Raw genomic sequence first — 6,561 nt, 5'->3', positions numbered from 1 at the left:
GCTTAACTGGAATGATTACTTTTATCCAGATCCCATTTCTGACCAATGCTACATACATTTATGGAAAAGCTGGTTTAGGGTGAGAGGATGGTGCAGACATCTCCATAACCACTCTGCTCTGGCCATCCTGAATGAGTTTGCTTAGATGTTTTGCTTGCAAGGCAAAGTATACTTTAAAGAATAAAGTTCTATTTTATCCTGCAACAGATGTAAAAATCATCATAAATATATAGATCATTAGCTGTATTAGTTCATTCCTCAAGTATTTAAATAGTACTAATTAAAATAGGCATCAGGTATTTTGTGGGAGACACAAAGATGAGTTTTATCCTTGAATCTAAAAGCACTGAGAGTGGAAAGGTTGTGAATCAAAGTGGGGAAAAGTGCCTCAGCCCACCCCACCTCCTATAAGGCAGTCTCAGAGGAGGAGCCTGGGAAGTGCAGGGGTACAAGCACTGAATGGAGGGGTGCAAGCACTGAATGCAGCTATGAGTATGAGTGTGCCGCTTTGAAACTGTTAAGGACCCCAGAAGAACCATGATCTTTTAATCCAATCTTGTTTAGTGGAACCTTTTGATTGAGTGTTTCCATGGAGATGTGACTCACCCAACTGTGGGTGATACCTTTGATTAAATTATTTCCATAGCGATGTGACCCACATATTCCAGGTGGGTCTTGATTAGTTCACTCATGTCCTTTAAGAAAGCTCATGGAAACAAGTTGCTCAGAGAAGCTGAGGGAGACATTTGAAGAGAAGCTAAGGTATGTAATCCAGAGTTTGCCCCTGGGAGAAGCCAAGAGCTGACACAGATGCAGATGCTTGGAGATGCCGGGAGATGCAGACAGGACATTTGGAGATGCAAAGCTAAGAGATGAAGTCCTGAGTTTGCCCCGGAGAAGCTAAGGGAGGACCTCCAGACTCTTAGAGAGAAACACCCTGGGAAAACAAGCAAGGATGCACGGCGGCTGAGAGAGAGAAGCTAAGAGAGAAAAAAGCCCAGAGACATTTTGGAGAAAGCCATTTTGAAACGCAACCCAGGAGTAAAGGACCAGCAGATGCCAGCCACGTGCCTTCCCAGCTGACAGAGGTGTTCCGGGTGCCATTGGCCTTTCTTCAGTGAAGGTATCCTCTTGTTGATGCCTTAGTTTGGACACTTTTATGGTCTTAGAACGATAAATTTGTAACCTAAAAAACCCCATTTATGAAAGCCAATCCATTTCTGGTATTTTGCATAACAGCAGCTTCTTCAAACCAGAACCATAAACATGGCTTGGGAGGCAGTGACAGAAGGGGGGCAGTGTTGGTGTTGAGTCCTTGACTGTAACTACCTCTGGAAAACTGGTGTGCAGAGGGCAGCTTCTCCCCAAGAGGCCTGCCAGGCAAAGATTTGCAATTAATGATGGCTTCCCAGCCTGCAAGTTCACACATAGGGTTGTCGCTTGGAACCAGACTCCACACTTTCTGGTTTTTACCAAGAGCCTTTTCTCCTCCCCTCTGCATGGCCCTCCTAAGTGCTTCCCAAGCTAGGTAAAAGGTGGTCCCAAGAAAAATATTTCAAGATATTGACAGTGCCTATCAAAAGGGAGACTGGAATCTCACAACCCAGCTGGCTGCTCCCTGATCTGGGAACATGTTGGAGGCTCCTTATAGCTCTCGTATCACCTTTTCTAAGTTTGTAGTGATGACAATGGGAAAGGAATTTAATTCCTTCCCAATCCCCAGCAACATCAGCAAAGACTAAAACCAGACATGGAGTCTGGGACTTTGCTTAATTGAAGTTTGTGCCATTTAAAAATGGAACATTGACAAATACATAAATCTACGATTTGAACAGAAAGATTTATACCTAACAATAACAATGGTGTTTTCAATCTGAACTCAGTGTTTTTTAGTTTCCTGGGCTACTCAAGCAACTATCAAGCAACAGGTTGGATTAAATAATGGGAATTTAATGGCTCATTTTGTTTTGAGGCAAAAAAAAAAAAGTCCAAATCAATGTGTCATCAGGGTGATGCTTTCTTCTTGAAGACTGGCATCCTGGGGCTGGCTGCCAGTGATCCTTGGTCCTGGGCTTCTCTGTCAAATGGCAGTGTACATGGGGACTTTCCTGGCCTCTCTCTTCTCTTCTGGGTTCTGTTGACCTTCAGCTTCTTAATTCCCATGGCTTTCTCTCTGTGTGTCTGAATTTCATTCCACCTACAAGGGACCCAGTAATAGGGTTAAGACCCATCCTGATTGAATTGGGCCACACCTTAATTGAAGTAACTTTATCAAAAGGCCCTACTTACAATGGGTTCACACCCACAGGAATGCATTAAGTTTAAGAATGTGTTTTTCTGGGGGTACATAGCTCCAAACTATAACATAATGCATGACCCCCAAACTTAGAAGACATCTAAGATCACTTTCAGATCTAAAATTATATTCTATGTTTTAAGCTAGTTGTCCTTTCTAACGTATAAATTATTTTTTAAAGCAGTGGTTTTCAACTGGGGGCAATTTTGCCTCCTAGGGGATGTTTGGCAATTCTGGGGGGTTTATGGTTGTCACAACTCAGAGGAGTAGGCAGGGAGGTTCTGGTACCTATAGGGTAGAGCCCAGGGATTCTGCTAAAAATCCTACAATGCACAGGACACCCTCCACAGAAAAGATGACCCATCCTGCATGCTTGAGAAACCCTTGCATGCAGGAGCGAATGAAGTGGGTTAAGGAAGGGAACTTTTTATGAGTGAAAGCTAGCAGTTGTATTTCCTGGGAACGTTTTGCTAGTTGCCTGGTTACAATTTTGCAATGTTGATTATTACTTAAGAGGAAGCAAACATGCTATGAGTGAGAGGCGCAGATGTGAATTTTCTTAACTATGATAAGGTTCCTCTGCCAGGGACACTCAGGAGTAAAACTTGTGCATTCACAGACTTAGAAGACTTAAATTGTCCATCTTCTTAGTTTTACTTTATTGATGAAAGAAACACTCAAAAGAGACACCATTAGCCTTAGGCATAGAAAAAGAATTATCTGATGGGAATCTCTAATCAGAATACGGAAGTATTAATTCACAGTGGAAAGTCCTGTATAGCTTTCTGCTGGAGGCTTAGGTCCCTGCACATTAGGCCAGGGTGTGGCATATAAACCCTCAATATTCAAAAGTGTGGGCTAGTGGCATTGGCACCACCTGGGAGCTTGTTAAATGCAGAATCTCAGGCCCCGCCTGCCTTGTAACAAGATAGCCAGGGATTCCTATGCACCTTCCAAGTTCAAGAAGCACTGTTAGACAATCTTCATTCCATGGTTACAAAGCCCTCATTGTTGAAACTGAACAAAATGGATTTTACTCAAAAAATATTGGGGCATTTGTTTATGACTAGTGTTATGTTGCATTGGGCAAGTTGATTTACCTCTTAGGAGTCAGTATTCTCATTTTTTAAAAGACGGAGTGAAGTTTAGATGAATCTCTAAATTCTTCTCTACTTCCAACATTGTAGGAAATACATTTTCCTCCAGTGGGGATACAGTTAGTAACTGGCTTGTATCGGTGAGTGTAAACTTAAGGAAAACAGTGTCTCTGGCTGGTACATATACCACAGAGGCACGGAGCCACTTTAATTAATAAACAGTTCTTGAATCCTTATGCAAAGTATTCCACCTCTAACCACAAAACTGAGCCTACTGAAGGGGTGTGCCTCTTGGTTGGCACTTGGGCACTTGGGCACTTGGGCCTCCTCTGCATCATTTTGCCTTCCTGGTCTCCTGAACATTGCATATAAATTAACTCATTACCAAGCACCATCCTTTGCAGAAGCAGGCTGCCAAGGAGCCCCAAGGTGATCTCTGTGCACCAGGCACACTTGCTCAGGATCACCCCATTTGAGTCACGGAGCAGAGGTTGCCCAGCTATCTTCTTCTAGTCGACACAGTCTGAAAACAGAAATGCTCGGTTATGGAGGCTCTTTCAGCAAATTCACAAATATGGAAAGTGATCTGTAATTCAGCATCTTTCAAGAGCTACCTCTAGAGAATTGTTGGGGAGGATGGTATTTTTGCTTTAAAAACAAAATACATACATTCAGAAAGCTACAAGATCACAACACCAAGCCAATCCAAGATACCTCCAGACCTCTGTCCCTGTAAAGTTCTGGAGGGATCATCCAAGTTATTTTTGCTCTGTAAAAGATGGAATAATTAAAGCAGCAAAGTGAAATTTATTTTTAATACAAACCAGGGCATAGAAAAAAAAATAATTTATCACTGTATAGGTATCTGCGGTCGCAGTTGACTCGTCTGGGGGGGGTGGCGGCCGGTTGCTAAATCCTAGGCTCTCGGGATTGCTCGGAGGGTACCGGCGGCGGGGGCTCTTTCCCGGAGGCGAGGGCGAGGCGGGGGACTGGGCCCGGTCCCCGGCGGAGGCGTGCAAGGTGTGGAGGGCGGCGAGAAGGAACAGGCGGGACACGTTTCTTTTAGGGTGAAGAAGCCAAGAGAGTTTATTAGGGGAGAGTACAAGCTTATATCGGGCGGTATAGAGGGCGGGGTAGCTGTAGAGGTTAAAGGCTTGGATTGGTTCTGAGAGGGCACGGAGGTTGTTTGAAAAGGGGCGGGAGTTGCTCCGGTAACGAAGAAGGTGGAGGGTGCGGGTAAGGCATGGGGGGGGGGGGGGTTCTCCGGCAAGCCCTCCCCAACGGTTGTACTTTGGGGTGAGGAAATGGGGCCTGCATTCGGCTCCACTTTCTCAGGCCCGGGGGGCCGTGGAGGGCGCTACCACCCGTGCCCCACTACCTTTCCTAGGGGCTGATCAGTTCCCCTGGCCCAGGCCCGCCAAGTCGGAACTCGATAACAGTGTCCCGCAGGTATCCAGTATAAACTGCTCTATGCTCTCGAGATACAAGTAATGTCATGTTTCTTCATTTCTTAAAGTAAACTAGATCTGGGCGCGGCTGCCAACCACTGGATGAGCAAAAAGCCCAGTATTTCCTCCTCTGCTCTGGGTCTCTCAAGAACTAGAAGGACTTGTGTCTCTGCTTCTCTGGCAGGTGGTGAGGTGAGGGCCTGCGGATGGTGGCGTCAGGACCATTGCCCCCCAGCCTGCTGTGGGGTCCTGTGAGGCGGCTCCGGTCGCAGCCCTGGTGCCTGGTGTTCCAACCCCATTGCAGCCCCACGTGCACTCGGCTTCCTGTCCTGGCCAGTGTGGACCTTCACTCACGGGTCTACCCCACGGGAAGAGTGGCCCATCCCCTCTGTTCTATAAGGAATAGCTTGGACCTTAGAAATTGAGACTAGCCCTTCCACCCTCATGGAAGGAGAATGTTTATCTTCCATTCCTTGTTGATGAGTCACGGTGGCTGCCTTGTCCCCATCCCTTTATGAATAGGAGACAATGAAGGGCACCCACAGAAAAGACAAAATGCAGGTAACATTCTCAATGGGTCACCCTCCTCCATTGAGAATGCTACGTTTAGAATATCCTCCCTCATCTAATCTGATTTCCATCTAATTGTCTGGATCAACTGGGGAACTCAAACAATACAGATCAATCATTAGAACAAATTGGTATTATTTTAAAGCTCTCTGGGTGGTTCCAATGATAAACCTGGTTTGAAAATCTGTGGAGAAGGAAAAAGCATGAACATGGGAGTCAACGAGCCCAGAATTGATGACGAGCTCTGCCGCTTACTATTCCTATGAACTTGGGAAAATTCCTCAATGTCACTTAAACTTTTTTGTTTTTTAATATCTGGATAATGTGCTTAAAAAAATAACATAGGATCTCACTCTTCTATCATAATGGTAAAAATTGTTAAAAGATTATTAATACTTGATACATTTTTAAACACTGCCATAGGAGTTTATATTACTACAATTTTTACGGAAAGCAGTATCTTTCAAAGTTTTCAATATATATCCTTCATGCAGATACTCCAGTTCTAAGAATTTATCAAACACATATCTCCAAAAGTACACATATATATGTATAAAGATGATCATTTTTGCATTGTTTGTGAAGTACCAAAAAAATTGTAAAAAACCTGACTACCCATTAATACAAGATTAGCTGGATATTTGTGGTATATGTATATAGAAAAGCACTATCCAAATTCTTAGAAAAAACTGAATTACTTGTATAATCATGCAGTAGACAACATGGCATTACGTGAACCAGCTTCATACACATGTGCACATGCAAATACATAGAAATTATTGCATATGAATACAATGTGAAAGCATTCATCTATACACCTGGCCATTAAGCATGGCCACCTCTGGAGAGTGGCTTGGGGAGATGATCCTTTTGTTTTTGTTTTATGCATTCCTTTATTCTCTACATTTTTTTTTCAATAGCAGGTACTACTTTTGTAGATTTTTAAAATGATTAATTTTTTTAACTTTTATATTGGGCATGCATATATTACTTTTGTAAACTGAAAATAATGAAGATGAAAAATGTTTGATGTAATATCACAATCCTGCTATTTTGTAAACAACATACTATAAAACATTGCTTATTGTATATATTTTATTGTATTTAAGGTTTTTCTTCTCTGGTCTGTTCATGAATAATTGGCTCCCTC

At 43.3% G+C, this 6,561-nt stretch overlaps 1 long non-coding RNA gene across 1 annotated transcript; it reads right to left on the bottom strand.

Moving 5' to 3' along the window:
• Positions 1 to 2,018: 2,018 nt before the first annotated feature.
• Positions 2,019 to 4,164, bottom strand: LOC119534457. Its single transcript, XR_005217023.1, has 3 exons — positions 4,108 to 4,164; positions 3,779 to 3,916; positions 2,019 to 2,197 (listed from the first exon to the last, which is right to left on the bottom strand). It is a non-coding gene; the product is annotated as an uncharacterized LOC119534457 (long non-coding RNA).
• Between the last annotated feature and the right edge of the window lie 2,397 nt (positions 4,165 to 6,561).

The sequence above is a fragment of the Choloepus didactylus genome, chromosome 5, assembly GCF_015220235.1.
Source record: "Choloepus didactylus isolate mChoDid1 chromosome 5, mChoDid1.pri, whole genome shotgun sequence".
NCBI classification, from domain to species: Eukaryota; Metazoa; Chordata; class Mammalia; order Pilosa; family Megalonychidae; genus Choloepus; species Choloepus didactylus.
Note: the sequence above shows the minus strand (reverse complement) of the source record. Positions and strands in the feature narration are given on the sequence as shown.